The 17,140-nt window shown below is 46.7% G+C and overlaps 1 protein-coding gene across 1 annotated transcript in view; it reads right to left on the bottom strand.

The window, feature by feature from the left end:
* Nucleotides 1–17,140, bottom strand: part of GRAMD2B (GRAM domain containing 2B) — a 259,861-nt gene that overhangs the window by 89,543 nt on the left and 153,178 nt on the right. The window lies entirely within an intron of this gene.

Below are 17,140 nucleotides of genomic sequence, written 5' to 3'. Positions count from 1 at the left end.
CTTCTGCAACAAAGTGGGACATGTTAGCGCTGTCTGTCCTGATAAGGAGAAACGCCCAACTACCACCACAAAGCTGTCTGTTCCCCCACCGTCTGTCCTCTTTGTAGCCGACTCTGATGCGAGGGCTAATGAAAACTGTCAATCTGTCACTGTTGGCAATAAAGTCACCATTGGTCTCAGAGACACTGGGGCAGAGGTGACCCTGGTGCGTCCAGCCATGATAACCCTGCCGATATACCAGGAAAGACTACAGTGGGGCAAAAAAGTATTTAGTCAGTCAGCAATAGTGCAAGTTCCACCAGTTAAAAAGATGAGAGGCGTCTGTAATTTACATCATAGGTAGACCTCAACTATGGGAGACAAACTGAGAAAAAAAAAATCCAGAAAATCACATTGTCTGTTTTTTTAACATTTTATTTGCATATTATGGTGGAAAATAAGTATTTGGTCAGAAACAAAATTTCATCTCAATACTTTGTAATATATCCTTTGTTGGCAATGACAGAGGTCAAACGTTTTCTGTAAGTCTTCACAAGGTTGCCACACACTGTTGTTGGTATGTTGGCCCATTCCTCCATGCAGATCTCCTCTAGAGCAGTGATGTTTTTGGCTTTTCGCTTGGCAACATGGACTTTCAACTCCCTCCAAAGGTTTTCTATAGGGTTGAGATCTGGAGACTGGCTAGGCCACTCCAGGACCTTGAAATGCTTCTTACGAAGCCACTCCTTCGTTGCCCTGGCGGTGTGCTTTGGATCATTGTCATGTTGAAAGACCCAGCCACGTTTCATCTTCAATGCCCTTGCTGATGGAAGGATGTTTGCACTCAAAATATCACGATACATGGCCCCATTTATTCTTTCATGTACCCGGATCAGTCGTCCTGGCCCCTTTGCAGAGAAACAGCCCCAGAGCATGATGTTTCCACCACCATGCTTTACAGTAGGTATGGTGTTTGATGGATGCAACTCAGTATTCTTTTTCCTCCAAACACGACAAGTTGTGTTTCTACCAAACAGTTCCAGTTTGGTTTCATCAGACCATAGGACATTCTCCCAAAACTCCTCTGGATCATCCAAATGCTCTCTGGCAAACTTCAGACGGGCCCGGACATGTACTGGCTTAAGCAGTGGGACACGTCTGGCACTGCAGGATCTGAGTCCATGGTGGCGTAGTGTGTTACTTATGGTAGGCCTTGTAACATTGGTCCCAGCTCTCTGCAGTTCATTCACTAGGTCCCCTCGCGTGATTCTGGGATTTTTGCTCACCGTTCTTGTGATCATGCTGACCCCACGGGGTGGGATTTTGCGTGGAGCCCCAGATCGAGGGAGATTATCAGTGGTCTTGTATGTCTTCCATTTTCTAATTATTGCTCCCACTGTTGATTTCTTCACTCCAAGCTGGTTGGTTATTGCAGATTCAGTCTTACCAGCCTGGTGCAGGGCTACAATTTTGTTTCTGGTGTCCTTTGACAGCTCTTTGGTCTTCACCATAGTGGAGTTTGGAGTCAGACTGTTTGAGGGTGTGCACAGGTGTCTTTTTATACTGATAACAAGTTTAAACAGGTGCCATTACTACAGGTAATGAGTGGAGGAAAGAGGAGACTCTTAAAGAAGAAGTTACAGGTCTGTGAGAGCCAGAAATCTTGATTGTTTGTTTCTGACCAAATACTTATTTTCCACCATAATATGCAAAAAAAAATGATAAAAAAACAGACAATGTGATTTTCTGGATTTTTTTTCTCAGTTTGTCTCCCATAGTTGAGGTCTACCTATGATGTAAATTACAGACGCCTCTCATCTTTTTAAGTGGTGGAACTTGCACTATTGCTGACTGACTAAATACTTTTTTGCCCCACTGTATGTCTATAACCGGGATTGGAGTGGTCAGCCCTGCCGTGCCCATGGCCCGTGTGTACCTGGACTGGGGAGCAGGGAAGGGACTGAGGGAAGTGGGAGTATCAGAGGCTATTCCCACCAATGTGTTGCTAGGCACGGACCTGGGGAGGATGGTGTCCCACTATGTTCCTCCCTTGCAAGTAAATGATGCAGAGAAGGTGGAAGAAAGTGACCCACCTGAGATCCCGTGCGAGGAGGGAAAACGTCCCAATGCACAGGACTGTAATTATGTGGCATCTGTGACCCGAAGTCAGGCTGCAGCTCAGACTCAGGCCCAGAGATTAGAGGATGAGTCTCAGACAGAACTGCCAGAACAGGAGGCCCATACTGTGGCCCCGGAACCTCCATACATGGCAGACCCACCAAGGTCCCTGATAAGACACTGAAAACTCAGCTTCAGACCAGGGCCTGGCAGTCACACTAGGCCAGGGCCTGCAGGCTGACAGTCAGAGCTTCCAGGAGGCCCTGCAGACAGATGTCAGTTTGGAGGAGCTCAGATGTCTTGCAGACCGACCCCCTACTGCTTTTGACAAAGAGAGAGTATACTGGGACCAGGGCAGACTGTATACAGAGACTATCCCCACGGATACTATAGAATCTTGGGACTATGAACGGCGGCTGATCGTCCCCTATCCATTTAGGGAACAATTATTGAGGATTGCCCATGAAATTCCTTTGGCCGGACACCTTGGAATACAAAAGACTAAAGCTCGCCTGACACATATCTTCTATTGGCCCAAGATGGGGACAAATATTGCCAATTACTGCCGATCATGTGTAGTTTGTCAGAGAGTTGGGAAGTCTGGGAATATACAAAAAGCTCCATTGATACCACTGCCTGTGATCGATGAACCTTTCCAGCGAGTGGCTGTGGATATCATAGGGCCACTTGCAATACATAGCAGCTCTGGCAAAAAGTACATCCTCACAGTGGTGGACTATGATACACGATATCCGGAAGCTGGGGCACTTGTTATGACCTGGTGGTTAGGAGCACCCGGAATGACCTGATAGTTAAACCTCATACAGGACAAGCTCTGGGATGTGGGAGCTCTGCTGACCGCAAGCCCTAATCCTATCACACACACTAAAAATAGCCGTGGAGCGCTCCTGACCAGACCCAGGAGCCTCGTCACAGCCTAAAAACTATCTAGCCCTAGAGATAGAAAATAAAGCCTACCTTGCCTCAGAGAAATTCCCCAAAGGTAAAGGAAGCCCCCCACATATATTGACTGTGAGTAAAGATGAAAGTCACAAACGCAGAGATGAAACAAGATTCAGCAAAGGGAGGCCAGACTTACTAAATAGACAGAGGATAGGAAAGGTAACTTTGCGATCAGCACAAAAACCTACAAAAGACCACACAGAATGTGCAAAAAAGACCTCCGCACCGACTCACTGTGCGGAGGGACCACTCTGCATCCCAGAGCTTCCAGCTAGCAAGACAAAATCATGAAAACCAGCTGGACAAGAAAACAGTGAACAAATAATGACTATCAGGAACTTAGCTTCTGCAGGAGAAGGCAGGTCACCAGAGAGATCCAGGAGCGAACTGAACAAATGCAAAAACATTGACAGCTGGCATGGAGTAACGATCTGAGAGGAGTTAAATAGAGCAGCCAACCAAAGGACAACCCACGTCACCTGTGTAAGGAACCTCAGAAGCAGCAGCTTCACTCATAGCCACCAGAGGGAGCCCATAGACAGAACTCGCCGAAGTACCACTCACGACCACAGGAGGGAGTTCGACAACAGAATTCACAACAGTACCCCCCCTTGAGGAGGGGTCACCGAACCTTCACCAGAGCCCCCAGGCCGATCAGGATGAGCCAAATGAAAGGCATGAACAAGATCGGCAGCATGAACATCAGAGGCAAAAACCCATGAATTATCTTCCTGACCATAACCCTTCCACTTGAACAGGTACTGGAGTTTCCGTCTCGAAACACGAGAATCCAAAATCTTCTCCACCACATACTCCAACTCCCCCTCGACTAACACCGGGGCAGGAGGATCAACGGAGGGAACCATAGGCGCCACGTATCTACGCAACAACGAACTATGGAACACATTATGGATGGCAAAAGAAGCTGGAAGATCCAAACGAAATGACACAGGATTAAGAACTTCAGAAATCTTATATGGTCCAATGAAACTTAGGAGAGGAAACCTTCATAGGAACGTGACGAGATGACAACCAAACCAAATCCCCAACACGAACTCGGGGACCAACACAACGCCGGCGGTTAGCGAAACGTTGAGCCTTCTCCTGGGACAATGTCAAATTGTCCACCACATGAGTCCAAATCTGTTGCAACCTGTCCACCACCGCATCCACACCAGGACAGTCCGAAGACTCAACCTGCCCTGAAGAGAAACGAGGATGGAAACCAGAATTACAGAAAAACGGAGAAACTAAAGTAGCCGAGCTGGCCCGATTATTAAGGGCGAACTCAGCCAAAGGCAAGAAAGACACCCAATCATCCTGATCAGCAGAAACAAAGCATCTCAGATATGTCTCCAAAGTCTGATTAGTTCGTTCGGTTTGGCCATTAGTCTGAGGATGGAAAGCCGAAGAAAAAGACAAATCAATGCCCATCTTAGCGCAAAAGGACCGCCAAAACCTCGAAACAAACTGGGAACCTCTGTCCGAGACGATGTTCTCTGGAATGCCATGCAAACGAACCACATGCTGGAAAAACAATGGCACCAAATCAGAGGAGGAAGGCAGTTTAGATAAGGGTACCAAATGAACCATCTTAGAGAAGCGATCACAAACCACCCAAATGACCGACATCTTTTGAGAAACAGGGAGATCAGAAATAAAATCCATGGAAATATGCGTCCAGGGCCTCTTCGGGATCGGCAAGGGCAAAAGCAACCCACTGGCACGAGAACAGCAGGGCTTAGCCCGAGCACAAATCCCACAGGACTGCACAAAAGAACGCACATCCCGTGACAAAGAAGGCCCCCAAAGGATCTAGCCACCAAATCTCTGGTACCAAAGATTCCAGGATGACCAGCCAATACTGAACAATGAATCTCAGAGATAACTCTACTAGTCCATCTATCAGGGACAAACAGTTTCTCCGTAGGACAACAGTCAGGTCTATCAGCCTGAATTTTTGCAGCACACGCTGCAAATCAGGGGAAATGGCAGACAAAATTACCCCTTCTTTAAGAATACCCGCCGGCTCCGGAACACCCGGAGAGTCAGGCACAAAACTCCTTGACAGGGCGTCAGCCTTCACATTCTTAGATCCCGGAAGGTATGAAACCACAAAATCAAAATGGGAGAAAAAGAGCGACCATCGAGCCCGTCTAGGGTTCAACCGTTTGGCAGACTCGAGATAAGTTGAATTCTTGTGATCCGTCAAGACCACCACGCGATGTTTAGCTCCTTCAAGCCAATGTCGCCACTCCTCGAATGCCCACTTCATGGCCAACATCTCCCGATTGCCCACATCATAATTGCGCTCAGCAGGCAAGAATTTTCTAGAAAAGAAGGCACAGGGTTTCATCACCGAGCCATCAGAACTTCTTTGCGACAAAACAGCCCCTGCTCCAATTTCAGAAGCATCAACCTCCACCTGAAAAGGATGCGAAACATCTGGCTGGCACAACACAGGGGCAGAAGCAAAACGACGCTTCAACTCCTGAAAGGCCTCTACAGCCGCAGAGGACCAATTGACCACATCAGCACCTTTCTTGGTCAAATCAGTCAACGGCTTAGCAACACTGGAAAAGTTAGTGATGAAGCGACGATAAAAATTAGCAAAGCCCAGAAACTTCTGCAAGCTCTTCACAGATGTCGGCTGAGTCCAATCGTAAATGGCCTGAACTTTAACAGGGTCCATCTCGATAGTAGAAGGGGAAAAAATGAAACCCAAAAATGAAACCTTCTGAACTCCAAAGAGACACTTTGACCCCTTCACAAACAAGGAATTCGCACGAAGGACCTGGAACACCATTCTGACCTGCTTCACATGAGATTCCCAATCATCCGAAAAGACCAAAATGTCATCCAAATATACAATCATGAATCTATCCAGGTACTCTCGGAAGATGTCATGCATAAAGGACTGAAACACAGATGGAGCATTAGAAAGACCGAATGGCATAACCAGGTACTCAAAATGGCCCTCAGGCGTATTAAATGCCGTCTTCCATTCATCACCCTGTTTAATTCGCACAAGATTATACGCACCACGAAGATCTATCTTGGTGAACCAACTAGCCCCCTTAATCCGAGCAAATAAATCAGACAGCAGCGGCAAAGGATACTGAAATTTGACTGTGATCTTATTATGAAGGCGGTAATCAATACAAGGTCTCAAAGAACCATACTTCTTAGCCACAAAAAAGAACCCTGCTCCCAATGGTGACGACGACGGGCGAATAGGACCCTTCTCCAAGGATTCCTTTACATAACTCCGCATAGCAGCGTGCTCTGGCACAGATAAATTAAACAGACGGCCCTTAGGAAACTTACTACCAGGAATCAAATCAATAGCACAGTCGCAATCCCTATGAGGAGGTAGGGCACCAGATTTGGGCTCTTCAAATACATCCCGGTAATCTGATAAAAACTCAGGGACTTCAGAAGGAGTGGAAGGTGAAATTGAGAGCAATGGAACATCACCATGTACCCCCTGACAACCCCAACTGGACACAGACATAGATTTCCAATCCAACACTGGATTATGGACCTGTAGCCATGGCAACCCCAAAACGACCACATCATGCAGATTATGCAACACCAAAAAGCGAATATCCTCCTGATGTGCAGGAGCCATGCACATGGTCAATTGAGTCCAGTACTGAGGCTTATTCTTGGCCAAAGGCGTAGCATCAATTCCTCTCAATGGAATAAGATACTGCAAGGGCTCCAAGAAAAAACCACAGCGCCTGGCAAACTCCAAGTCTATCAAATTCAGGGCAGCGCCTGAATCCACAAATGCCATTACAGAATAGGACGACAGAGAGCAAATCAGAGTAACGGACAAAAGAAATTCAAACTGTACCGTACCAATGGTGGCAGACCTAGCGAACCGCTTAGTGCGCTTAGGACAATCGGAGATAGCATGAGTGGATTCACCACAGTAAAAACACAGCCCATTCCGACGTCTGTGTTCTTGCCGTTCAGCTCTGGTCAAAGTCCTATCACACTGCATAGGCTCAGGCCTATGCTCAGAGAATACCGCCAGATGGTGCACAGCTTTGCGCTCACGCTTGCGCCGATCGATCTGAATGGCCAAAGACATAGACTCATTCAGACCAGCAGGCATGGGAAATCCCACCATCACATCCTTAAGGTCTTCAGAAAGACCCTTTCTGAAAATTGCCGCCAGGGCACATTCATTCCACTGAGTAAGCACAGACCACTTTCTAAACTTTTGACAGTACACCTCCGCTTCATCCTGACCCTGACACAAAGCCAGCAAGATTTTCTCTGCCTGATCCACTGAATTAGGTTCATCATAAAGCAATCCAAGCGCCAGAAAAAACGCATCAACATCACGCAATGCAGGATCTCCTGGCACAAGGGAAAATGCCCAGTCTTGAGGGTCACCACGCAACAAAGAAATAATGATTTTTACCTGTTGAACGGGGTCACCAGAGGAGCGGGGTTTCAAAGCTAGAAACAGTTTACAATTATTTTTTAAATTCAAGAACCTACATCTATCCCCAGGAAATAAGTCAGGAATAGGAATTCTAGGCTCTAACATAGGATTCTGAACCACAAAATCTTGAATGTTTTGTACCCTTTCAGTGAGATAATCCACACAAGAGGACAGACCTTGAATGTCCATGTCTACACCTGTGTCCTGAACCACCCAAAGGTCTAGGGGAAAAGAAAGACAAAACAGTGCAAAGAAAAAAAAATGGTCTCAGAAGTTCTCTTATCCCTCTATTGAGATGCATTAATACTTTGGGCCAGCTATATTATGACCTGGTGGTTAGGAGCACCCGGAATGACCTGATAGTTAAACCTCATACAGGACGAGCTCTGGGATGTGGGAGCTCTGCTGACCGCAAGCCCTAATCCTATCACACACACTAAAAATAGCCGTGGAGCGCTCCTGACCAGACCTAGGCGCCTCGTCACAGCCTAAGAACTATCTAGCCCTAGAGATAGAAAATAAAGCCTACCTTGCCTCAGAGAAATTCCCCAAAGGTAAAGGAAGCCCCCCACATATATTGACTGTGAGTAAAGATGAAAGTCACAAACGCAGAGATGAAACAAGATTCAGCAAAGAGAGGCCAGACTTACTAAATAGACAGAGGATAGGAAAGGTAACTTTGCGATCAGCACAAAAACCTACAAAAGACCACGCAGAGTGTGCAAAAAAGACCTCCACACCGACTCATGGTGCGGAGGGACCACTCTGCATCCCAGAGCTTCCAGCTAGCAAGACAAAATCATGAAAACCAGCTGGACAAGAAAACAGTGAACAAATAATGACTATCAGGAACTTAGCTTCTGCAGGAGAAGGCAGGTCACCAGAGAGATCCAGGAGCGAACTGAACAAATGCAAAAACATTGACAGCTGGCATGGAGTAACGATCTGAGTGGAGTTAAATAGAGCAGCCAACCAAAGGACAACCCACGTCACCTGTGTAAGGAACCTCAGAAGCAGCAGCTTCACTCATAGCCACCAGAGGGAGCCCATAGACAGAACTCGCCGAACTACCACTCACAACCACAGGAGGGTGTTAGACAACAGAATTCACAACAGGCACTGTCCTGCATCCGAGCAGACAAAGTGGCGGATGCTTTATTGACTGTGTTCTCTCGTGTGGGTTTCCCCAGGGAGATGTTGACCGATCAGGGAACCCAGTTCATGTCCGAGCTGATGGAAAGCCTCTGTGAAAGAATACAAGTGCAGCATTTTGTGGCCAGTGCCTATCATCCCCAAACCAGCGGACTCTGCGAGCGTTTTAATGGAACATTAAAGCAAATGCTCAAAATGCCGGTGGAGACTGAAGGGAGAGACTGGGAGCGGTACCTTCCCCATCTGTTGGGGAACTGCAATCAGCAGATACACCTGGCCAGGACTGCGACTCAGAGACAACTGCATTCCCACCTACAACCACTGGAGGGAACCCAAGAGCAGAATTCACAACAGGGGATATTGGCAAGTACCCCTGCCCAGAGAAGTGGCTTATGTCACCATTGAAAAGGAATGTTTGACAATTGTGTGGGCTCTGCAGAAGCTGCAACCATACCTCTATGGGCGCAACTTCACCGTGATCACAGATCATAACCCATTGAGTTGGCTCAACAGAGTAGTTGGGGACAACGGGAAATTGCTTAGATGGAGTCTGATACTTCAGCAATATGATTTCACAATTCAGCACAAGAAGGGAGTTGATCAAGGCAATGCTGATGGCCTTTCTCGCCAAGACGGGGCAGAACCAGATACGTGCTGTAAGTCAACCCCCATGCACGTTCATAAGGAGGGAGGTGTGGTGAAATATGTATATATATATATATATATATATATATATATAATGTGTGTGTGGGCAGTTGACTATGTATAATTTCTTTTGTTACTGGCAGATGTAACATCTGTCTTGGAAGCTGTAAGTCACACCTAGGTGTTAATAGGGACTTCCTTGAAACTAGTAGAGAAGGTGTCTCCATATCTCACCAGGAGGTCTAGCTAGGGCCAAGAAGAAAGGAACACTTAACACCTCCTAGAGCTTGGAGGGGAGATGTTAAATGCAGCCTGAGGTTAGCTATTCCTGGGAACCATCTCACAAGTGTCTCCAGAGGAAAATAATATATATATTCATTAGTAGAGCGGCCGTGACCAATCAAACAGACCGCAATTATGATATTAACCTGGGGGGCCGGTCTAGAAACCTGACCTCAGACCAAAGTTTATAAATTTAGGCTGTAGCCAGAGAATTGTGTTCACATGATGGGGGCAGCCTGCCTGAGAAGCTGGTGTGATCCAATCTACATTGTTCTTACCCTCAGGGAGCAGAAGCAACTACAACTTAGATGATTTCTGTAAGTTCTCCTCTTTATTTTATACTGTTTTGCATAAGTTGTATGTCTTTTTATTATCATATTTTTATTCCTTTTTCTTATTGTAAGCATTGAACCTTTTGTTATTAAAGTATAAAACTTTAACAAGTTCAACCTTGAATGTTCTAAAAGAATCCATATCTTAAGGTGTGTGAGCCTTATGAGTGATAGACATTATTATTATTAATAGTCTGGGACTCATCGCCCGTGTATTCGGTGAGTGGTGGCAGCGTGTATGAGTGGGTGTGTGGCCTGGGTCGGTGTGTGATTTATGCTCCCATTACAGCATAGGACAGAGGTTGAATACTGAACTGGGAGAGGGGAGATAGATAACCCTTGCAGGCACAACCCCAAGTCACATGTGAGAGCGGACACGTGACAAATTAGTGACACAATGGAGTAGGGATCTGTGACAATACCTATTGACAATCCTCTAACAGCCCACTCCATTGGCCAGTAGCCACTCTGTGGACTCATCCCTTGGGCCCTTGCGCAATCCCAGATTCCTCTTTAGGGGTTAAAAGGTGAACCCCTGGCATCTGATAGACTGTGTGGCTAGAGCTAAGCATGTTCATAACTGCCAGGCTACCACTCACAAAGCTACCATGACAGATATTCTGCAGGCTCAGTAAAAAAGCCTACTGTTAGTTTTTTTTTTTGCACATTGATTTTTATGAAAGCGGAATCATCATGACTAGTGTTGAGCATTCCGATACCGCAAGTATCGGGTATCGGCCGATACTTGCGGTATTGGAATTCCGATACCGAGTTCCGATACTTTTGTGGTATCGGGAATCGGTATCGGATCCATAGTGATGTGTAAAATAAAGAATTAAAATAAAAAATATTGATATATTCACCTCTCCGGCGGCCCCTGGACATCACCGCTGGTAACCGGCAGGCTTCTTTGTTTAAAATGAGCGCGTTTAGGACCTGAGAATGACGTCGCGGCTTCTGATTGGTCACATGCCGCTCATGTGACCGCCACGCGACCAATCACAAGCCGCGACGTCATTCTCAGGCACTAAACTCCTCATTCTAGGAATTTAGGACCTGCGAATGACGTCGCGGCTTCTGATTGGTCGCGTGGCGGTCACATGAGCGGCACGCGACCAATCAGAAGCCGCGACGTCATTCTCAGGTCCTAAACGCGCTCATTTTAAACAAAGAAGCCTGCCGGTTACCCGCGGTGATGTCCAGGGGCCGCCGGAGAGGTGAATATATCAATATTTTTTATTTTAATTCTATATTTTACACATTAATATGGATCCCAGGGCCTGAAGGAGAGTTTCCTCTCCTTCAGACCCTGGGAACCATCAGGATACCTTCCGATACTTGGTGTCCCATTGACTTGTATTGGTATCGGATATCGGTATCGGCGATATCCGATACTTTTCGGGTATCGGCCGATACTATCCGACACCGATACTTTCAAGTATCGGACGGTATCGCTCAACACTAATCATGACCGGTATTTAGTGAGCATGGAACTATATAACAATAATGGCGATGTAAGGTTAAATAAAGGTATTGTGCAGTATATTATATGATGGCATAATAAAGCTACATAATAAAATTAGGGTTGAGTGAAACGGATCGGACAAATAGAAAAATCGCCGACTTTCGGCAAAGTCGGGTTTCATGAAACCCGACCCGATCCTAGTGTGGGATTGGCCATGAGGTCGGCAATCTTCGCGCCAAAGTTGCGCTTCGTATGACGCTTTCAGCACCATTTTTCAGCCAATAAAGGAGAACGCAGAGTGTGGGCAGCGTGATGACATAGGTCTCGGTCCCCACAATCTTAAAGAAGGGCATGACAGTGATTGGCTTTCTTTCTGCGGCTTCACAGGGGCTATAAAGGGGCGTGCACGCCGACCGCCATCTTACTTCTGCCGATCGTAGCATAGGGAGAGGTTGCCGCAGGTTCATCAGAAGAAGGGATATAGATAAGGAGGGAAGATTAAGCCCCGAAACTGCTTCTGCTGTAGCGATTTCCACTGTCCAACATCACCATTTGTTTGCAGGGACAGTGGAAGCTATATTTTTGTGCATCAGCTCTGTAGCTTATTAGGCTGCCTTATAAGGCTCCCTGATAGCTGCATTGCTGTTTGAACGCCGCTGTGCAAACCAACTGCTTTTTTAAAAGCAAAAATCCTGTTGCTCCTTTCTGCACAGTTATCTTGTTTATTTGTCCACACTTTTGTGTGCAGCAGCCCTTTTTATTGCTGCCATACTTTTCCTGAGATCATTGTAGGGAGATTGAAATTGTACTACAGTCCTTGTATTTTTTCATATATCTTCCAGCCACTTTCTGCCACTTACATTGTGTTGCTTTATACACTGGGCCTGAGTTTTGGTTCAGTTTCCCCCTAAAAAATTGAGATTCAAATTCTCACAAAGTGGATATACTTCTGTCCTGTTAGTTTGTCGTATATCAGCCAGCCACTTTCAGCCACTTACATTGTGTTGTTTTTTTGCACAGGGCCTGATTTTTTGTTCAGTCTCCCCCCAAAAAAGGGAGATTTAAAATCTCAACACGTTTATATACACCTTCTACCTTGTTTTACAGTACCATATAACGGTTGTTATTTTGGGTAGATTTTCCAAAAAATGAGGAAGTCAGGTGGAAGAGGCCGTGGGCAGTGGTTGCGAGCTGGTACTAATGGTGGTGCATCTGATGGAAGTGGCAAAAGCACAATAGCACCTAAGGCTGGAGGTGTTGAGCCAGCGTCATCATCTGGCTACACAAGGCCTCGAAGGCTCCCTTATCTGGGAGTAGGAAAACGACTTTTAAAGCCGGAGCAGCAGGAAAAAAATTTGGCTTTCCTTGCTGACTCAGCCTCTAGCTCTTTCGCCTCCTCTTCAGAAAGTTCCAAATATAAAAGCAGCGAGTCGCCAGTGAATGCTCCCGGTCAGGAACAAGACGTTTCCATGTGTCCTTCACCCAAACCAAAAGTGAAGGATGCGTCAGGCAACACTACAGGTTACTCCATGGAGCTCTTTACACATACCGTGCCTGGGTTAGAACGTAAATTTGTCAACTGCCCAATACAAGATGAATCGGACATGGAGTGCACTGATGCACAGCTACAGCTAGATTATAATGCTGTTCCATTGACTCAGATCACTACATTGCCCTCGCAGTGTACTGAGCCAGAATCTGACACTGATGAGACTATGGTGCCCCGTCCCGAATGCTATAGCACCTTACATGGTGACACAGATGAAGGTGCACATGACAATTGAAGAGGAGGTGATAGATGACCCAGTTGTTGACCCAGATTGGCAGCCATTGGGGGAAGAGGGTGCCGCTGCCAGTAGCTCAGAAGCGGAGGAGGATGATCCGCAGCAGTCATCCACATTGCAACAGCTGTCATCTGGCAGGCCCGTTAAAACGTTTGTCAAAAACAAAAAACAGTTTTAGGACAGCATGGCCATCCGGTGAAAGTAGCACAGCGTGCAATGCCTGAAAAGGTATTCCATAGTAGGAAGAGTGCAGTGTGGCAATTTTTTAACCAAGATCCGAATGATCAGTCAAAAGTTATCTGTAAGAAATGCTCAAAGACCTTTAGCAGAGGGAAGAATCTTCAAAATTTAAATACAACGTTCATTAAAATGAACCAATCATTGATTTCAAATTATTTTGCCCCACCTTCTCCTGCTGACACGTAGCTTGCCGGAAAAATGTCTTGCTTTTTGCTTCCTCTTACTGACTTCTCCAATTCTGCCATTTGCAGCTGCTGAATGTCCACCATAGGCCATTTTTATACCTCCCTAAATGGGCTGACTCCCCCACAGGGCCGTGGTCACCACCTGGCGCAAGCACCCATGCGAGTGCCGTTTGCCAGGACAGGTGGGTGCGCCCACTCTTAGGCGACGGCACTGGCACAGGGTCCCTCATAGTACAATGAAGTGTCTCTGACGGTGGTGGTGCACAACCAATGTCAGACACACCATCGTAATATGAGGGGGCCTGTGCCAGTACCGCCGCCCATGAGAGAGTGTTCCCCCCGAGCTCAAACAGTGCTCTACCACTTGAAATGCTTACCTCTCCCTGCTCCACCACTGTGTAGTCTGTGCTGTCAAATCCTTCATTGGCACTGCCAATACAAATTTGTTGAAATGATAGATGATAGTTAAAATATACAGGGGCCCTGGCCTCCATTTAGACCAGTTAAAACTTTGCGCCTACTACCACTGTCTGCTACTCAGCAGAGGAGCCCACCCCAGTACTTAGCTATGCCGCCTGTTTAGTCCTGTTACTAATTTTGAACTGCTTTTAACCTACTTTTGTATTTGGGCCTACAACTGTGTCTGCGCCACTCATTACAGTTGTCCTCCACTGAAAAAAACAATGCCGCCTGTTTAGTCCTGTTACCAATTTTGAACTGCATTTAGCCTCCTTTTTTATTGTGGGCCTACAAACTGTGTCTGCGCCACTCATTATAGTTGTCCTCCACTGAACAAAGCAATGCCGCCTGTTTAGTCCTGTTACCAATTTTGAACTGCTTTTAGCTTACTTTTGTATTTGGGCCTACTAACCGTGTCTGCGCCACTCATTACAGTTGTCCTCCACTGAACAAAGCAATGCCGCCTGTTTAGTCCTGTTACCAATTTTGAACTGCTTTTAGCCTATTTTTTTATTTTGGGCCTACTAACTGTCTGCGCCACTCATTACAGTTGTCCTATACTGAACAAAGCTAGGCCGCCTGTTTAGTCCTGTTACCTGTTACCAATTTTGAACTGCATTTAGCCTACTTTTTATTTTGGGCCTACTAACTGTGTCTGCGCCACTCATAACAGTTGTCCTCCACTGAACAAAGCTATGCCGCCTGTTTAGTCCTGTTACCAATTTTGAACTGCATTTAGCCTACTTTATTATTTGGGCCTATATCTGTGTTTCCTCCTCATCCTGCCCATTGCCCAGCCACTGCTAGATGAGTCTGCTGGTACATTGACCCAGACCACTACATTCCCCTTGCACTCTACACAGCCTGAATCTGACCCTGCTGAAAGTCAGGTTCCCCTTCCCGCATACTATACCACCTTACACGGGGACAAAGAGGAAGGTGCAGATGAAAGTGCAGGTTCCTTCATCAGGTGGGGGGGGCATACCCGTTAGCGACGTTACTGGCACAGGGCCCCTCATAGTACGCAAAAGTGTCTCTGGCAGTGGGAGGCGCCACCTGCCGCCAAACACACCGCCGTACTATGAGGGGCCCTGTGCCAGTGCCAACAAGTGGGTCCCCCTGCTTCCGCAGGATCACAGCACTTGCAAAGTTGAAATACTTACCTCTCCCTGCTCCACCGCCGTGACGTATTCCGCGTTTCCTGGGCCCACGAAAATATTGAGCCAGCCCTACCCTCCCCCCCCACAACTTTAGCCAAATGACCCCCTGTTTTCAATGCCTAACTATTATTATAAAGGAAATTAAGATTGACAAGCTTAAGAAATAAGAATTGATGTTTTTGGCATTAAAATGGGCACTGTAGGTGTTTTCCTGTCCTCCACTCACTGCTGACTTTGATTCCCCATTGACTTGCATTGGGTTTCGTGTTTCGGTCGGCCACCGACTTTTCGAAATAATCAGCCGATTTTACCCGACCCGAATTTTGACAAAGTCGGGTTTTGCGAAATCCGACTCAATCCTAAAAAAGTAAAAATCGCTCAACTCTAAATAAAATGACTAAAGCCAGCATATGTCTAATAAATACCTACAACCCCGTAATGTAGTCATCAGCACTCTGTGCAGTCTCAAAGGGGTTATCCGAAATACAAATTAATTTTTATCCCACATTGTCTCGGCTGTGCAGTATTGATTACTCCTCTCTGCTATATATACTTGCCTCTGGCAAGAAGGCATTGCCATTGTTAAGTCTTGTACTGCCTGATGTGGAGTGGAGGTGTTGGTTGTTGGTAGAGTCATTTGGAGTATTGTACTGTGACTGTTGCTTCGTTTTCTTTTGTTTTTTTATGGCTGGTTGCAAATCCTCTTACTCTCCTATTTGCTTTACATTCCTATTATCTCTTGTGTTCCCCTCTGTTGTTTGTGAGTGCATATTTGTATGATTAGTATTTTTCCTTTATCACTGTGCATCCTTCCTTGTTTGTCTGGTTTGTGTATATTCGTATACTATTAGTCCCCACTACCCTGGGTTGAGTAGGGGCGACAGATATAGGGCTGATTCAGCAGTTCACCAAGGTACGTGGCCCGGGGCGTCTTCACAATCAGAAGTAATTCGGGGGTATGGATAGCAAGGGCGCCCCTACTGTTAGGGTACCGTCTCACAGTGGCACTTTGATCGCTAGGACGGCACGATCCGTGACGTTCCAGCGATATCGTTACGATCTCGCTGTGTCTGACACGCTACTGCGATCAGGGACCCCGCTGAGAATCGTACGTCGTAGCAGATCGTTTGAAACTTTATTTCGTCGCTGGATCTCCCGCTGACATCGCTGAATCGGCGTGTGTGACGCCGATTCAGCGATGTCTTCACTGGTAACCAGGGTAAACATCGGGTTACTAAGCGCAGGGCCGCGCTTAGTAACCCGATGTTTACCCTGGTTACCAGCGTAAACGTAAAAAAATAAACACTACATACTTACCTTCCGTGTCTGTCCTCCGGCGCTGTGCTTTCCTCTGCACTGGCTGTGAGCGCCGGCCAGCCAGAAAGCACAGCGGTGACGTCACCGCTCTGCTTTACGGCTGACCGGCGCTGACAGTGCAGAGGAAATCACAGCGCCGGAGGACAGACACGGAAGGTAAGTATGTAGTGTTTGGTTTTTTTACGTTTACGCTGGTAACCAGGGTAAACATCGGGTTACTAAGCCCGGCCCTGCGCTTAGTAACCCGATGTTTACCCTGGTTACCAGGGGACTTTGGGATCGTTGGTCGCTGGAGAGCTGTCTGTGTGACAGCTCTCCAGCGACCACACAGCGACGAAACAGCGACGCTGCAGCGATCGGCATCGTTGTCGTATCGCTGCAGCGTCGTTTCAGTGTGACGGTACCCTTAGTGTCAGGAAAGGAGCCCCTGGCCCTGGGTAGTCTGACAACAGAGCCGTGACAGATCTATTATAGATTGTTCAGTGAGCATCATTCATCACACACTGCCTGTTTAAACAGACTATTAAATGAGCACCAATTAGCGTTTGTATAGTGCTGCCAATCAGTAATAATAATCTTTATTTTTTATATAGCACTAAC

The sequence above is a fragment of the Ranitomeya imitator genome, chromosome 1 (assembly GCF_032444005.1).
Source record: "Ranitomeya imitator isolate aRanImi1 chromosome 1, aRanImi1.pri, whole genome shotgun sequence".
In the NCBI taxonomy this organism is placed as follows: Eukaryota; Metazoa; Chordata; class Amphibia; order Anura; family Dendrobatidae; genus Ranitomeya; species Ranitomeya imitator.
The sequence above is the reverse complement of the archived record's forward strand: the minus strand, read 5'-3'. Positions and strand labels throughout refer to the sequence as shown.